This window comes from Peromyscus californicus, unplaced genomic scaffold, assembly GCF_007827085.1.
Source record: "Peromyscus californicus insignis strain IS unplaced genomic scaffold, ASM782708v3 Scaffold_10__1_contigs__length_136768540, whole genome shotgun sequence".
Classification (NCBI taxonomy): domain Eukaryota; kingdom Metazoa; phylum Chordata; class Mammalia; order Rodentia; family Cricetidae; genus Peromyscus; species Peromyscus californicus.
This window is the reverse complement of record NW_026294391.1, coordinates 85749414-85768239: the sequence shown is the minus strand read 5'-3', so window position 1 is coordinate 85768239 and position 18826 is coordinate 85749414.

Here is an 18826-nt window from a genome sequence, read left to right as displayed (position 1 = left end):
GATTGAAAGCAAAAGTACTGGGGGATAGAGAGCTTGATCAGTGGTGAAGACCACCGACTGCTTTTGCAGAGGACCTGGGTTCGATTCCCAGCACCCACACAGTGGCTCACAGCTGCTTGCAACTCCTGTTCCAGAGGATCTGATTCCCTCTTCTGACCTCCATGGGAATCAGGCACACATGTGGCAAGCAGACATACAGGAAGGCAAAACATTCATACAACAAAAATAAATAAAGATATAAAATTTAAAAAGAAAGCAAGAGTACTGACACTGAGAATTGTGTGACAACCAGGGAAAACCTTTTTAAAACTGCACCTTATATATTGAGATATTATTGATGGTTTGTTTAACACACTTGAAGAGATCAATAAGTAGTTTCTACAGAGAATTAAAATAAAAATATAAAAGGAGAACGATCACCTTGACTATGCTCAAGTCAGATGAATCAATGAGATGCAAATACACACCCTGGGATGTGCATAATACAAAGAGAAAATGAGTACAATAATTTCACGTTTGGAAAAGACTGTGTGTAGGTATCGATATATACATTTACTTCACATAATGAAGTATGTGTAGAGAATATGTACGATTATATAGACAAGTGACTTTGAGTTGTAGGGTAAGAGTTGGGTCATCAAGAGATACAGAATAATTTCAATTTACAAATATATTTTCAAATACTATTTGAAGTTTTGCATTCTGGAATAGAATGTATTATTTAAACTATGAAATTGTAATAATTTATGTTAACACATCCAAAATATTATGAAAAGTACTCATTTCTCCACATATCTGTGATAGTGTATATGGTTACTGTAGCTAGAGTTTTCCTGCCTGACCCACAGTCAGGACAAATCTCTCTCACCTGCCAGTCCCACAGCCACTCAGACCCGACCAAGTAAACACAGAGACTTATATTGGTTACAAACTGTATGGCCATGGCAGGCTTCTTGCTAACTGTTCTTACAGCTTAAATTAATCCATTTCTATACCTTGCCACATGGCTCGTGGCTTACCGGCATCTTCACATGCTGTTTGTCATCGTGGCAGCTGGCAGTGTCTCTCTGACTCAGCCTTCCACTTCCCAGCTTTATTCTCCTCTTTGTCCCGCCTACACTTCCTGCCTAGCCAATGGCCAATCAGTGTTTTATTTATTGACTAATTAGCAACACATTTGCCATACAGAACATCCCACAGCATGTGGAAACATGTGAGAAACAAACAATACTGTACCATTGTTATTATTAAACTTTCCGGACTAAGTGTGTTGACAAAACTAAAGGGCTATAAGTCCCACCCCTACCTGGACTACACAGTGAGCTGCAGGCCAGTACAGTTATACAGAAAGATCCTATCTCAACAACAAGAAACAATAGAAAACGCCAAACAAAACAAGATAAAATCCAAAATTGAAATAAATATTCTTCTGTTGTCTTCTAAAATTCACCCTATGGCTATGAAAAATCAATTTCGCAGCCTCTTATTGTTAGTGTTCTGATATTGCTATTGTCTATACTGTATGTACAGGACCTTTTCAGATTCTGTATACAGTTATAAGGCACAGATCATGGTAGAGCTAATGTGATTGCAAGATGAGCTTAGTATATACTCTTTGAGACCACAAAACTGGGAGTATAATGTTAACAAAACATGCCTTGTACAGGTGTGTGTGTGTGTGTGTGTGTGTGTGTGTGTGTGTGTGTGTGTGTGTGTGTGTGTGTTTGTGTGTCTGTGTGTGTGTCTGTGTCTGTGTGTCTGTGTGTTTACATTCTTTGGCATTATGGTTTTGTTTTCCATTTGATCTCCTTCCTAAAGCCAAGCTATTAAGGGAAAGGAAGGAATTCTGAAAACGGAAATCTTTATAATCAGAGCCATGTACATATCCTTCAGTATGTCCTGAAGATAACTTTGTTATAGGAAAGTTGTTGGTATGAAGTACTGCCACAATGAAATATACAAGAGTCAGATTCCCAAGTAGAGTCTGATGAGAAGGTCTGGAGATTTGTGAAGACAGTAATAATCCTGAAATCATGTTACACAAGGGAGGCTCTGCACCCTCTTGTGGACCCATGCTTGGGGCATTGCCACAGTCAGAAAAATATAGAAATAAACAGAAATATGTAGAATTTTGCACCCAAGTGAGATCTGAGGTCACATGTGGGATGTGGAAGGAAAACAGTTACTTAGAGGAGCACAGAATATAGACTTTGTAGAGCTTGGCTGTAGCTATCTTTTTTTTTTTTTTTCCTGAGACAGGGTTTGTCTGAGTAACAGCCCTGGCTATCCTGGATCTTGCTTTGTAGATCAGGCTGGCCTCGAACTCACAGAGATCTACCTGCCTCTGTCTCTCAAGTGCTGGGATTAAAAGTGTGTGCTACCATCACCCAGCTCTAGCTGTCATTTTATACACATTCATGGTTATTTAAAACATGTACATTAAGACCTCTTTTTAAATAAAAATTTCTGGTATAATGAGAAAAAGAGAACTGTATCACATTTCTAACAAGTTAACTGGGAAATATTTTATAAACAATAAATTCATACAACACATTTGATGATTTTTATTTTTTAACTTATTTTTATTTTATGTGCATTGGTGTTTTGCCTGCGTGTATGTCTGTGTGAGGGTATCAAGTCCCATGGAACTGGAGTTACAGACAGTTGTGAGCTGCCATGTGGGTGCTGGGAATTAAACCCAGGTCCTCTGGAAGAGCAGTCAGTGCTCTTAACGGCTGAGCCATCTCTCCAGCCCCCATTTGATGATTTTTAATAACTAGGTAGAGTTGTACAACTATAACTTTTAAGTTTCAGACATTTTCACCATTATCTGGTTTCTATAGTTATTGAAAACAGTTAATCTTACACTCATACCTGACCTTGAACAGCTACTGATTTGCCTTTGATCTCTATTGTAGTGGGTAGCCATTCCAGCTTTGATCTGGAAGTTCCAACCCCCATTGAGACTTCGGCAACTGTCACGCCTACAAGGCGGGGCCAAGGGAGGCGCCTGGAGACCCGAGATCTGGATCGGGGAGCTCGTGGAGTGGCCTTAATAATTTCACCAATACTCTATGATTTGCTTGTTCTCAGCATTTCAGATTAATGGGAGATTGAGCTGTTTCTGCCTTGTGACAACTATAAATAATGCTACTACAAACTTTTTATGTACTTTTTTTTAAGTTCTGGGGACTCAACTTAGGTCCACATGTGTGCTAGGCAAGTGGTCTTTTGCATGACACTCTAGCCTTTTGTTTTCTTTATTAAGAATTTTTTTATTCATTTTACCAATCACAGATCCCCCTCTCATTCTTCCTCCTGCTCCCCCCACAGCCTTCCCCATCAACCCACCCATCATCCCCTCCTCCAAAAAGGTAAGGCCTCCAATGGGGAGGCAGCAAAGCCTGGTACATTCAATTGAGGCAGGTCCAAGCCCCTTCCTATGAATCAAGGCTGAGCGAGGTATCCCATCATAGGTAATGGGCTCCAGAAAGCCAGCTCATGCACCAGGGATAGATTCTGATCCCACTGCCAGGAGCCCCTTAAACAGACCAAGCTACATAACTGTCTTGCTTATGCAGAGGGCCTAGCCCAGTCCCATGTAGGCTCCACAGCTGTGGGTCTAAAGTTCATGAGTTCCCACTAGCTTGGTTCTATTGTCTCTGTAGGTTTCCCCATCATGATCTTGATGCCCCTAGCTCATAGAATCCCTCTTCCCTCTCTTCAGCTGCACTCCTGGAGCAGGGCCTGGTGCTTGACTGTGGATCTCTGCCTCTGCTTCCATCAGTTATTGGATGAAGGCTCTATGGTGACAGGGTATTCACCAATCTGATTACAGGGGAAGGCCAGTTCAGGCACCTTCTCCACTATTGCTAGTAGTCTAAGCTGGGATCATCTTTGTGGATTCCTGAGAACTTCCCTAGCACCAGGTTTCTCCCTAACCATGATGTCTCCCTCTATCAAGACATCTCTTTCATTGCTCTCCCACTCCATCCCTGTTCCAGCTCAACCATCCCGTTCCCTCATGTTCTCATCCCCCATCCCCTCCCATCTATTGTCCCCCCTCACCCCCAGTTTACTCAGGAGATCTTATCTATTTCCCCTTCCCAGGGCGATCCATGTGCCCCTCTTAGGGTCCTCCTTGTTTACTAGCTTCTCTGGAGCTGTGGGTTGTAGTCTGGTTATTCTTTGCTTTACATCTAGTATCCACTTATGAGTGAGTACAAACCATGTTTGTCCTTCTGAGTCTGGGTTACCTCACTCGACACTCTAGCCTTTATGTACAAGATTTGAAACTGTCAAATAATATTTTTGTTTCTTTTGAGTGTAAAAGTAGGAATGGAATTGCTGAGTCATGTGGTAATTCAAAGTTTGAGATGTCATAATTTCAGATAGTCATCTATATTCTGTACCTGGAAATGATTTGAGGAAAAGAAACAGAATAAACATAGATAGAGGCTAGTGAATTATCATTAAATCTCTCTGTCACAATGCTAGAAATTAATTTTCAAAATTATTTTCAATGAAGCCAAAGTGTGATAAATAATATGGGAAAACCTTTATTATTGAAAAGTACAGTATATATAGAACTCCTCATGAAGCCCCAAGATTGTACTGAACTCAGGATCCTGCTGCTTCAGGCTCCTGAGTGCTAAGATTACAGGCATGTACCATCACAATACGATGTCATCAGTGGCAACCCCAGTGTGGGTCTTAGAGGTTCCTCTGATTTACTGTGCACATGGTTCTCTGTACTAAATAACTAAGGTGGCCTATCTGTGGCTTGAGGAATGTGTACTTTCTGGGACTTACTTAGCTATGGGGAGGCATGCTAGCAGACTCTTATAGGTATCCTAGCAGATACTTATAGGAAAGTCCTGAGAAGAGGGGACTTTGATATAAGAGATAAAGGAAAAGTGTGGTCCTGAATCAGATAAGTCTGGTATGAGCTATGATGCCCAGTAATGAAGATGGTGCATTTCACCTCCTTGGAACCATCTGGAATTCCAGCCAAATCAGAGAGTGAAGCAGCCATGTCTGTGTGCCTTGGAAACTGGTTCTTGACATTGTGAGGATGGGCAGCATTGTTGTTGTTCCCATTTGGGGATGTTGAAGGTGGTCGTAGGGAGAGTTGACTCTTTTGAAGGACACAGGAAGGCAGGGCTGCTTTCAAGATTCCATTGAGATGGGACAGAACCTCTTGCTCCAACTTAGAAGAAGATAAGAGATCCAGCTAGGTGGACAACAGGTGGTTCTTAAGCAAAGATCTCTCACTTGTAAATAAGAACCTGGATCATCAATCATTTAATTGAGAGGCTGGCCTAGGCGCTATGCTTCTAAATGCTTCTAGAAAGTAGACACTCAAGGCAAGCCTGCAGAATCTCAGCATTGTGCTAGCTCCATTAGTTACTCTTGGGAAAAGGCAAGCCTGGTTCTCACCATCTTAGAGACATAGTTTTATGATCCATGACAAAGAATGGGATTAAGACCACTCCTTCACAGGGTGGTACTGAAGGTGGAATACCACTATGCTGGTACTGAGTACAAGTTCTATTCAAATGTAACCCCTTCTGTGGGTGAGATTCTGAGATTTTCAGAAAGTGGAGGGATAAAAAAAAAATGGTACAATTCACCAAGAACAGAAATTGCTGGACCTAATGGGTTAGGAACATGGAATGAGAGGCTTTGGTAGGAAGAGGATGTGGGCTGCTTTTAAGGCTGTTTTGGAGATATGCTTTGTTTACTTTTCTAATAGCATTGACATTACCTGGGGCCACTTTTCCTTCCAGAGTCTATATTTGACGCTGAGCCTCTGTTGCTATGCAACAGCCTGCCTCTGAACTCAGAGAATGATGCAGGGAAACTGGTCTGGGCAGCTTTGTCTAGAGCGTCCTGGAGACCGGATATTAGAGAGGGGGTGGGAAGAATGAGTGGGTAGCATGGACAAGGATGTGATCTTGGTGTGTTAATGAAATTCTTTCCAGAAGGGACCATCTCTGCAATGTGGCCATATTAGCTAACATTATGAGGAACAGCAGGAAAGCAGATGGTCAATGAATAAAATATATGATGCTAATAGCAACAGGATCTAATGTTTATGCTTTTAACACACATGGGAAATTTTGAAGCAGGACTGGCTGTAGATACTCCTCTAATTATTTTGTGAGTTAGTATAAGGATTGTTGTGAATTCTAATTTCAAAAACTAGGAGTTTTAATTTTTAGTAAAGAAGAACCAAAAGAAAAATATATAAATGACCTTTTGTTGGTCACATCCAGAGTGTCTCATTTGGACACTTTGTAGGAGTGACAGGGAAGAGATAGGGATTTTGGTATGGTTCTGTGGAATTTTCTACCCAGGAGAAGCAATCTTATTCCCATCACTTTTTTTTACATCTCTAAGCTCCAAGCCTGAGTTCTGACTAAGAGATGGAAAACCACACACCCATGAATGTGTGTCTAGGCAGACAGAGTTTTAGATCCAAGAACACAGAATACACAGTTTTGTTATATTTCAGCTACAGAAGCAGCATATGTGTACACACAAATACACACATGCACCTACTGTGTCAAAGGCAATTGTTTTAACCTTCTTTCCTCAAACTCTGTACTTCGCATCTATTTAAAAATCATTGGGTATGTATTTATGGCAAAGAACTCTCCCTAACCAAATTTACACCGGTTCTTCTGAACTTTTTTTCTTTAACTGTATATTATCTTTGTGTTCTATGTTTTGGCCTCCCAGAGTAAGTTTTAGCACAGAACTTTGCTCATTTCAACTCCTGACAATCTGATCATTCTTAATGTGTGATTGATTCATTTCCTCTATCCTCACCCTTGATTCCTGATCATATTGTCTTAATTTTATCAGGAACCTTGTTAAGTCAGTTTAGCAAGAATCCCTCTACCCTCCAACTCTGCTCTTTATCAAAAAATCCCTACTTATCTTCATATTTAAAATTTGAGCTTGGTTATGAACTAGTCTCTTTCTTCTATCACAACAGTAACAAGTGGAATGTCCTAAGTGCTTTAAACTAGTGCCTAACTGCACATGAGCATTTACTTGTGTCAATCCAATAGTAAGTTTGTTCTCTCTAAATTATTATCTTGATAGTTTCCCAAATACACTACATTGTAAAGAATAAGAGGATACTGTTGTGCGAACTTTTGTTGGGGAGAAGGATACAACTGTTTAGTCACTCCAGATAGGGAGCTGACAACAGACCAAAGTAATAATTCCACCCATCTTGGCAAAACAACATTTTTCTTGGACATATCTACAGAGCAGAGGTAAACATTACTTTAAGGTGTATGGGAGACTCCAGAACAATTGCATAACCATAAAGTCCTATGCAAATACAGATGACGACCTCGTGGAAGCTGCATCATGGAATCTGTCCTTTAGAAGTTAATCTTCTACTTCCTATGTACTCTAGCATTTCTTCAGATCACTTGCAGCAGGGGGACTGTAAAAGTCAGTAATAGTTGGAATCCCAGGTGAGAGTCCCATGACACCTCCCTTTCCACTAGTGTCAATTAACATTATCACATGGCAACTTCAAGATGATGATGGGGCAACTCTATTATGCACAGGGAAAAAAGGGTCATGTTATAATAAATGACAGGGACATAATGATAGGGGCACTTCGAATTCTATATTATAAGAACATATTTGTATTTGTTCTATAGGAAAGGATCCACATGCACACACTGAAAATGGTTTGTTTACTTTGAGTTAACCTTCAACGTGGATATCATCCAAACAGCTGGCTCAGGAGGAACGCTTAGTGACTTTGGTGTTTGTGAAACCCCCACCCCCTACCTCCCTCACTCTTACCCCATCATAGAGAACAGAGGAGGAGGAGAAAAGCACACACACCAAAAATCTCAGAGATAAGACTGGCCTCCTGATCAGAGGGGCAAGTCTAAGCTTTGGAATGATTGGCTGTCTTTTCTCCTTTCTGAATAGTCTGCTGGCTGAAGATAGACAGAGGGCAGATCCTTAGGCTGCTTCTCAGATTGCAGGCTCTCTGAAAAAAAAAAAAACAAATTAAGGATTTCATTCCTGGAATTTGGGCATGTCAATGGGGCCTCTTACACAAATACATATCTATAAAGTGAAATTACTTTGTATCACCTCCCCTGTTGATGTTCATTTGAAATAAGGCCTCTGTGAGTAGGTTGGTACATATTACTCAAATTGATTAGTCTTTGGATGGAAAATTAATTTGTATTTGTATATTTACAAATTTATATCCACATACACATATTCAAACTTATAATCACATTATGCATACTTATCTTTAATTGCCTTCTCATTGAATATGATTTATCTCAATTATTATTTACACTTCATTACTTCTTGTGAGCTTAAGATTTCTTTTTGGTGTGTGCATAGCTTTAAGTGAATTCTCTTTTGTCCATCTTTTTGTTAATGAATGTGTTTCATATTTGAAACATGTCATCCTAATATCAAAACTGTAATTTCCAAACACCATAGGCAGAATTTTTACACTCCTATAGACTTTGCATTTGTTTTGAATTGGAGGTTTTATCCTTGTGTGGTTTTGTAAACAGGGTCTCATCACGTAATCCATGCTGAGCTAAAACTCACCATCTTCTTTCCTTAGCCTCTTGTGTGTGGGAATTTCAGGCAATGGCACCACACCAGTTGAGAATGTGTTTTTAAATTGTTGTAATCATTTTATTTACATATATAGTTCATCATAATGGGAATTGAGCAACACTCTAGGGAAGTGCCCGGGAAATTAGAGCAGTATGAGCTGTGGAGGCTTCAGGGCACTGTGGGACAAGCTTTAGAATAATTCCAGATTTAATTACTTGTAAAGAGTTTTCAAGGCTGTTATTTTGAGGGCATTTGCTTGTAAGGTATAGCTACTGGCTTGAAGAGATAAAATTTAACCTAGATTTTATTTATAGTAACTCTAATATTTTTTATGAGTTTGCCCTTAAGAAAGCAATAACTGCACTCTCTGGGTCCTGCTCACTGCCTCAGAAATCATTATATGCATGTAATATATGTGTGTGTGTGTGAGTGTGTGCTAGCCTTTCTTCCCCAAAGGTGGGTCTTTATCTTGGTACCTGGTGAAATTCCAAATATGTTTTTATATATCTCTTTTTATTGTTTCTAAAATTCATAGAGATTACTTGAAAATCATAAAGATCATATAAGTATTGCTTGTTAATTCTGAAATGTTGCAAAAATTCAAAGCTATAGCAAATAATGCAGTAGCTATGAGCATGGATTAAGACATAAATTATTTCAACCACCACAGAGTCCTTAAGTCTACCCTCTTTTCATTGCCCCTTCCCTTCTTGCAGAGCTAGCAATTCTATTGGAATTCATAGTTATGATTTCTACTTTATGTGTATGTGTGTTCATGTTTGCATACTTGGGGGATGCATATATTTGTAGCTGGGTATGTGCATGCATGTGTGCGTGTGTGTGCAGGCAAAAGGTCACCCTCAGGTCACCAGATGCTGTATACCTTTGAACTTTTTTCTTAATTTGAGCCAAGTTCTCTCATTGGCCTGGAACTCAGCAGTTATGTTAGTTAGACAAGGCTAGCCTCCACTATGCTGTGATTATAAGCTTGTACTACCATGCTTGACTTTTTATCGTGTGGTCTTTGGGGATGGAACTCAGGTCCTCATGCTTGCCCATTAAGTACTTTACCTAATGTGTTATGACCACAGCTTTATAATCCATACCTTGTATACCACTGATTATATCCCTAATTAGAACAAAACATTCTTTTGCATAGCTTTAAATCTGTCTTTGTGTTGGAGTACTTTGTATAGATGTCTTTGTCTCTCTCTTGTCATACTTTGTATTTTACTCAGAGTCCTATATATGCTCCATTTATTGAATAATTGGAGAACTACTCCATTCATTGAGTGGTTGGAGATCTACTCCATTCATTCCCCATCGTTGTATGTGATTCTCTTGAATGAATATATTATAATATATTTTTAAGATAATTTACTAGCAATCATGTTCCTGCAGGTTTAATAAAACAAACAGTGTGGTAGTGAATGTTATTTCTCTTTTCTAGATTGAGTATCAATAGTGTAACTGTAGGGTTATTGTATAGGATCACTCTTAGTTTTACCAGATATTTGCTAGGTGATGCTATATTGCTCTCCAGAGTAGTTGTACACTAACCAGTGGTACATGCCATTTCTCCTTGCTCTGGTCAGGCTTCTGAAGAGGAGGGTTTTCTCTTGTATCCAAGTCTAGGCCGTAGAGTCAGAAAAACAAATACCTGATAATGGTAATCTCCCATTTCTCTGCTATTCTACATTTAATAGGGGTGTTACATTTATTTATTTATTTATTTATTTATTTATTTATTTATTTATTTATTTATTTATTTAGGTTTTTCTGAGACAGGGTTTCTCTGTGTAGCCCTGGCTGTCCTGGAACCCACTCTGTAGACCAGGCTGCCTTGAACTCATAGAGATCTGCTTGCCTCTGTCTCCCAAGTGCTGAGATTAAAGCCATGTGCCATCACCACTTGGTGGGATGTTTCTTCTTAACTTCAATAGCACCACTGTACTTCGGGTAAGTATTTGGAAATGTAAGAATTAACTGACAAACACAGCAATCTCTACAAATGGAATTGTGCCGTCTCTGTGATATACAGTGTAATCATTTGGACTCCGGAGGAATCATCACCACCTCAATTCTTTTGTTCCTGTTCTCTGTCGTGGCGTTTTGTGATCATAACAGGAGTGTAAATGATCTGGGTCTTATTGGAGCTCTAAGCAGAGATGGCCAGGTCTGCAGGAAGGGATAGTAGAGCTATAGGATGGAGATTTCCCTGAGCCCCAGAGTCTGAATTACCCCAGGATTATCTTCTTTTCTGTCTTAAACTGCTTGGTCACATACGTGTTCACTGAGCATCTTTCCCACTCTGCACCTCCAGTAGTCAATGGGGTGAAGAGGTCATAGTAGTCATATCGCTTAGTCCCTGGGGAAGTTGTGATAATCTCTGCAGAGCCACCTTAATACAGAAAAGAAGGAAGGCATCATTGAAGTCATTAGAGTTTCTTCAAAGAGGAGCTGGGCCTGGTGACAGGGTCAGGACTGATGGAAGTGGTTGGAAAGTGGGGTAGGGACAGGCAGTTCAACCTGACTAGAGTGAAGAGTTGGGGACTTGCAAGGGAGTAGTCCTGAGGTAACCAAATGGCTTTCCTTAATTTAGGCCAGAACTGTAAATAAATTAATTTTATATGTTAATGTCTTTTGCTATTTTCTCTAATGTAGGTGACTTTGGATTCATAACCAAGCTTTATATCTCAGGGGCTGTAGTTTCAGAAAGATGAATCCTTTCACCATGGCAACTATTTGCTCTCTTTGTCCCAATCATTCCTTTTACTTCACACTCCATACTATATCATAGATAATCTACCTGAAATTTCATGCAACTTTCTGTAACAGATTCTGTCACTCATAGATTTTTGATAAGCAATGAGTCCAGGTCCTGTGCAAACAAGGAATAACAGGATTTAGGAAACCCTGTGTGGCCACTCCAGGATGGCCAACCAATTGACAACAGAGTGTCTAGACACATGATCATCAAGAACACACCTGCAGCCAAGAAAGTGAAGACTACTGATTGCAAGAAGAAAAATGCACACCATAGAGAATGACAGAATGTCAGGCGGTGGTGGCGCACACCTTTAATCCCAGCACTCAGGAGGCAGAGCCAGGTGGATCTTTGTGAGTTCGAGGCCAGCCTGGTCTACAGAGCGAGATCCAGGAAAGGCGCAAAGCTACACAGAGAAACCCTGTCTCGAAAAAAAAAAAAAAAAAAAGAAGAAGAAGAAGAAGAAAAAAGAGAATGACAGAATGTCTCAATAAGATGGTATTGGGGTGACTTAGGGAACTTGAATTTGTGTCAGGTGGTTTTGGGGTGAGTTTGAAAAAGGTAGACAGATTGCTTCTGACTGAGGCTGTCAGTAAGTACCATTAATCCTCTGATTTGCTCATTAAATTTTGTCTAGGAGAGAAGAATACAATGAGTCCAACGCTGTTGTTAATAAAAAGCAAGAGTCACTTTGAATCTTTAGAGTGTGTAACCTAAAGTAACCATAGAAACCTGAAAAGTAGAACAGAATCATGGGAGAGGGAGGGAAAGGAGCCCTAGAAAGGGGTTCAGACACAGACACTATGCAGGGTTAAATAGGGCAATGAGAGAACTTTAACTGGGGAGGAGACTGGACAGAAATACAGAGGCAGAGGAAGGAAGGAGAAATAAATAACAATAAAAATGTTTGAAAAAGCCACAGGGACACATCACACACACACACACACACACACACACACACACACACACACACACACACACACACACACACACTGTTTACACCACATGGGGTGATATTGATTGCCCAAGAACCATAGCCTATCTAACAAAAACCCTACTACCAGGCAAGCGAAACCTCCCTTCTAGTTGTTGGCCAGAGGAGTCTAAGGGACTCTCCAAACAGTGTAGGCAATTGCAATTGCCCTTGGCTGCCTTCAATAACTTGAAGGTAAGATCCCATTGCTGAAGAAACCACACAGTTCAGACACAGGACTTGAAGTAATTGAGCTGGAACCAACCTGGAAGGCTCATTCCTGAGGACTAGTAGCTCTCACAGTATCTGAAGGTGCTATGCAAGGGAAAAACCTATAAACCACAACAATGACCAGTCAAGCAAGGTGTCTCCAGTGGTTCAATAGTGGCACTATTATCATAGAGATAACCAACAGTTGTCTAGTTGGACTGAAGGCCTTCACAATAGGAGACAACCCATGCATGTTATTGTAAACCTAGCAGAGGACCCATGGCTGGAAAAGTTGTAGACCCTAGAGGAGAACCCCTACTGCCACTTTCCTAAACCAGTATAATTCCTAACTGCATTCTAAATATGTATGTATCCTCAGATCCACAAAGAAGTGTAGCTCCTCATCAAAGAGGCTTCATTTTTGTGTGTGTGTGGTGGCTAGAGACGACTAGAGATTCACCACTGGCCAAAATAAAAAGAACAAATGACCATGAAATTCCCAATCCTAATTGATAGTATCTTCAACACAATCTCCTACATCTAAGGTTCAGGGGAAAATTGCAGATAGATTTTGGGAGCCAGAGGACCAGGATGCCTGCTGGTAGATAGTATCTTCTAGACATGACAGGGATGCTGTATCCCATGAAATCTCAATAATATTGTTGACTAAACAAGACCGGTATAATGACAACACTAGTTGACATCTTAACCTGGATGTGCGAAATGTCCCAAGGCTCCACTTATAGATAAAGAGCTACAGGCAATTCGATGGTTGCTGAGAGAGGGAGAATAAGTTTTCTATCGGAATAAGCTCCCTATATGTTATAGAGTCCTAAGTAGTCAACCCAAGTAGTCAACCCTAAGTACATATACATATGAGCAATAATAAAGATTCTGTATGGTGTGTGTGTGTGTGTGTGTGTGTGTGTGTGTGTGTGTGTGTGTGTGTGTGTGGAACAATAACAATTATAAAAGAGGCCAGCCAGGCATGTTGGCACATGCTTTTAATCCCAGCACTAGGGAGGCAGAGGCCCGTGGATCTTGGTGAGTTCAAGGTCAGCCTGTTCTATAAAACAAGTTTCAGGAAAGCCAGAGCTGTAACACAGAGAAACCCTGTCTAGAAAAACCAAAAAAACGAGGCCATGAACTTGAGAAGGAATGGCTTGAAGTAGTCAGAAGGGGGAGAGGGAGGGTGGAAATGATGTAAATGTAGTACTCATGTATGAAAGTCTCAAAATAAATAAATAAATAAATAAATAAATAAATAAATAAATAAATAAATAAATAAATAAATAAATAAACTGAGTCGTTCAGATTACTCAAGATAAGAATGGTCATTTCTGATTTTCATTGTCTTGGCTTCATTTTGCTCATTTCATTGTGGTTACAGAATGGCTGATGTTGATGTTGTCTGTGAATGTTTGTGTTTAGTAGAACACAAGAAACCAGCTGTCAATGCTAGACTATGAGTATTCTCAGTAGACCAGTGAGACAGTGCTAAATTTGATGAAGTCAGGTAAAGAGGGAGTCAGTAAAGATGACTAGATCAATAATATCAATAAAAGTCTTACACATTTTTGCTTACCTTAGTGCAATCTTGGACAATTTTCTATTTACTGCTGTCATAGAGAGAGACCAAATCTTAATCTACTTTACTGAACATGCTCCTAAACACCGAGATTTTGTGGCATCCTCCTTTACTAGAGAGTCCAGCACAGGAGGAGATATTCCACTCCATCAGGACACAGTTTTTGCTATAACAAAGTGAAACAACAGATGGATTTTAGACCGTGGCAGCCAGTTTTAAGGCTGAGAACTTCAAAGGTAGAGTTAGTGAAGTGTGGCTGCCTACGCTCATAAGAACACTACTGCACACACCCGGGATTTCTACAGGCAAAAATTGTCATGAATGAAATGTTCAACCTTTGATTTCTCATCCTGCTTTAATTCAGCATTCTAAACTCTGAATTTATACTTTTGCTAGTAAAAAGTCAGTGTCTCTGCTGTTAAGACATTTCTGTCTATACCTTTAACCATGACCCTGTACTCCTACAATTCTACCAAATTGTTTATTTTCTCAACCCCGGAAGTGGATTTTCTCAACAAGAGGGCAAAGATTACTTTGCCTTTAGGTATATTTATTTAATTAAAGAAAATAGTGGATAGTACTCACATTGGCTTCTGTATATCACCAAATTATTTAGATTTAAGTGTTTTTCCAAAAGTTCCCATGATGCTGAATGGAAGTATCTCAATTTGATATTAATTTCTGTACTTGTCTATGAAGAAATATGTTTTATGTAAATTTTAATTGTGCATTAAAGTGAGTTTTTAAATTTTATGAAGGTAAACTTTGACAATTATTTTGCCAGGTGCTACCAATGATATTTTTCAATAGTGATTAAGCATTGCTTTCCTTCTCCGGTAAAAAGTAGGAACTATGCAATGTGTCTAAAACCACAGAACTAAAAACTAAGATTGTCCCAATTATCATGCAGTGAAGCTAGGCTTTCTTTTGTAATGTCAGAAGGAAGCATCAAAAGGTTAACTATATTTGGGACTAAAGAGTGATTCGGTGTTTTAAAGCATGTGTTGCTTTTACAGAGGACCCAGGTTTAATTCCCAGTATTCACATGGTGGCTCACAACCATCTGTAATGGGATCTGATGTCCTTTTCTGACCTCCTCTGAGACTAGGCATGCACCAGCACATACATGTGTGCAAAACATTCATACACACAAAAATAAAATGCATCTAAAATTTTTAAAAAAGTTACCTCTGTTTGTCAGTGGTGTAGCTGGCTATTCGAATATTCCCTTTCCTCCTTCTATGTACTTTCCACTTTGTCTAAATTGGATGAGAATTCCTGTTATGGTCATAAAGAAAACTTATAAAAGTATACTCTAGTTAAAACAAAGACAGTTGAAGTAGTAGAAAAAAATAAAGGTTTTGATCACCAAATAGTTTCAGGTATCACTCTTGGTTCTGGAATATGTACTGTAGAGATGCTTAGGATTTCCAGACTCCCTGGTTCTCTACTCACAGAGGACTATTCCTCCTCTTATTTGGATTTGTCACATGATGTTAAAATAAAAAAAAATCCATGAAGATCACATAAGAGATATGACCTCATCCTGCCTGAGATGTGATGCTGTTTCCTCATCTCTAATGAAACACTTTATGCAAATTATGGGGCTGTAGAGATGCTTCAGCACTTAGGAATGCATACTGCTCTTGCAGAAGACCTGAGTTCAGTTCCCAGCATTCAGTTCACAACCATCTGTTAATCCATCTTCAGACTTATCCAGTACCTCTGGCTTCCACAAATCCTCTGCATACATGCATGCACACAGATATGCACAATTAAAATAAAATAAAGTAAAAATTAAATATATGTTATAATGTAGAATAAATAATAAACTATTGTGTATTATAAAGTCAGTGATAATTTAAAGAATAATGATTCCTAATCGAGGCTAAGTTTTGATTGCCTCTTTAATTTGTCCTCTTTTTCAAAAATAAAATTGAGGAGTCACAGAGATTGCTCAGTGGTTAAGACCATATGCTGCTCTTCCAGAAGACCTGAGTTTAGTTCCCCAATCTATGAGAGGTGTCTCATAACCACCTATAAATCCAGCTCCAGGGAATTGAATATCCTCCTCTAGTCTTTGAGGGCACATATATACACACACTCACACATACAAATGAATAAAAATAAATCTTTAGAAAACTTAAATATTTTGGAAATGTATTTTAGTAGCTATTCCATAAACTAAACTTTTTGAAACTTTCAAGCCTGTATTCTACCTGTAGAGACTATGTATGGACTTTGTTATACCAAACAGTGTCCACTGTAAAGAAGTTTTTCATTTCAATCTCCAAGAATCTTTGGAGGAGAAAGCATTGAAGTGTTGTGTTACCATAATGAAATACCTGGACAACAAACATAAAGAGTAAAGGATCATTTTGCCTCATAAGTTTAAAGGTCAACTCCATGATGGGGCAGGTTCATTGCTTTGGGCCTCTGGTGCAAGTGCTGGATGACAATGACAGATAGCCTCTGTTGGATCAATATGTTCATCTCATCAGCTAGGAAGCAAATGGCGAGAAGATCCTGGTACCCTAAAACCCTCTAAAGGGCTTATTCCTGAGCATGCAAGAACCTCCCACTAAGCCCCATTTCCCAAATTTTTGTACCACCTACCAATAGTGTTTTCATGTAATAAGGAAAACAGTACGTCTTTACCACATGAACCTTTGGGGTTCATTTAGACTATACATAGTAGTCTTACTTCATTTAGACCATACATAGTAATATACTATAGTAGACTATATGTAGCACGAATCTTGAAAGGTCTTATTAATAAAAACAAACCTGGAGCAGGTATTGGGGTGAATGCTGGAAGATCAGAGAAGCAGAACAAGCCGCAGCCACCACACCTTGATGATTCCTCAGCTGATCCTGTTTCCTCAGACTGGAGGCCTTTGAGTCCTTATCCAAATGGATCTCAGCTGAACTGCTTCTTGAAAGCCTGAAGCTTAACCAGGCTAAAAGATTAACCAGCCTCTAGTTCCTGGTCCTCATGCCTTATATACCCTTCTGCTTTCTGCCATCACTTCCTGGGATTAAAGGCTCTTGTTACCACGCCTGGCTGTTTCCAGTGTGGCCTTAAACTCACAGAGATCTGGATGGATCTCTGCTTCCCAAGTGATAGGATTAAAGGCATGTGTGCCACCATTTTCTGGCCTTTATATCTAGTGGCTGTTCTGTTCTCTGACCCCAGATAAGTTTATTAGGGTGCACAATATTTTGGGGAACACAATATCACCACAACTATACATAGTAGTTTGCACCCATTTAGACTATACCATAGTAAATAAACAACTGGAAAATGTTACTTATAGGTTTTATAAGTTTTTATAGGTTGGGGGGATTTTGTAGATTAAAGGTGTGGAATAATTTCACTCTTTTTCTTTCTTTTGAAAGAAATACTTGAATATAACAAATTGACAAAAAACCCTTCATACATTTGATGTAAAGAGAAAATTTTTTTATGAAGGATGGTAGCTATACTAATCTGTGGGTCTAAGGATAAGATTCAGAATGTATTTAGGAATTATGCTAGTCTAGCAAAATGGTGGCAATAGAGTCTCTTCTAAGATCCATGACCTCACTTGCTGTGGGAATTTGGCTAGGTGTCTAGTACCAGGCATGATTTCCCTCCTGTTGAGTTGGCCTTAAGTTCCATTAGACCCCTGTTGGTTACCACCAAAATATGAATGCTACTTACTGGACCTTTATGGATATCTTATCATTTGGGTCATTGTTGTGGGTCATAGGTTCCATGGCTGATAGGTCTATTAACTGCTTCTCTCCCTTGGCAGCTTGCATAGTATTTTCTGATACCACTGAAGCTAGCCCACAGGAAGGAGGCTCTCAGATTAGATCCAATTCAAATCCAAGTCCTGTTTCCTAAATGTGTGGTATGTTCAGCAATAGGGGCCCACCCTCAAACTCTGAGAAGCAAGCAAGGGCAGTTGCCATAGTCTGGTTTGCTTGGGGGTCACTTGAACTTCCCTGACAAACCATTTGAAAGGAGATTTCTTATACCTGGTACTGGAGTTTTTGTTAGCCTATAGTTATTATGGGGAACCTTGTCAGCCCTTGTGGCACAACTTCCTTTAGTGCCTCTCTCTCTCTCTCTCTCTCTCTCTCTCTCTCTCTCTCTCTCTCTCTCTCCCTCCCCCCCCATTTGCACTTACATATATTGTGTATGATTTTAGGGGAATGTAAAATAATGTTTCCTTGAGGCTTTATCAAACAGTCTCGGTGGTGTTATTTGTTCTCTCCTGTACTGACCTCCCACACTCTCCTCAGTTGGAGCACCCATCCTATTTTTCCATTTCTTGTTTCATATAGCCTGTATCCTAATATTTCCCTCTCATGCTCTCCAATGGTCCATTTATACTTTTTATTTCTGTGGTTACTCCATGTTGTATACTCAATCTGAAGATACAGAGCTAGGAACCATAGATGAAAGGGGATATGTGGCATTTGCCTCTCTGGGGCTGGGTTACTTCACTCAGACTCAGTACAATCTTTCCGAGGTCAATCCTCTTACCTGCAAATTTTATAATTTCATTTTTTTTGCAGCTGAACAGTATTCCTTGTATATGTGTACCGTGTGTGTGTGTGTGTGTGTGTGTGTGTGTGTGTGTGTGTGTGTGTGTGTCTGTCTGTCTGTCTATCT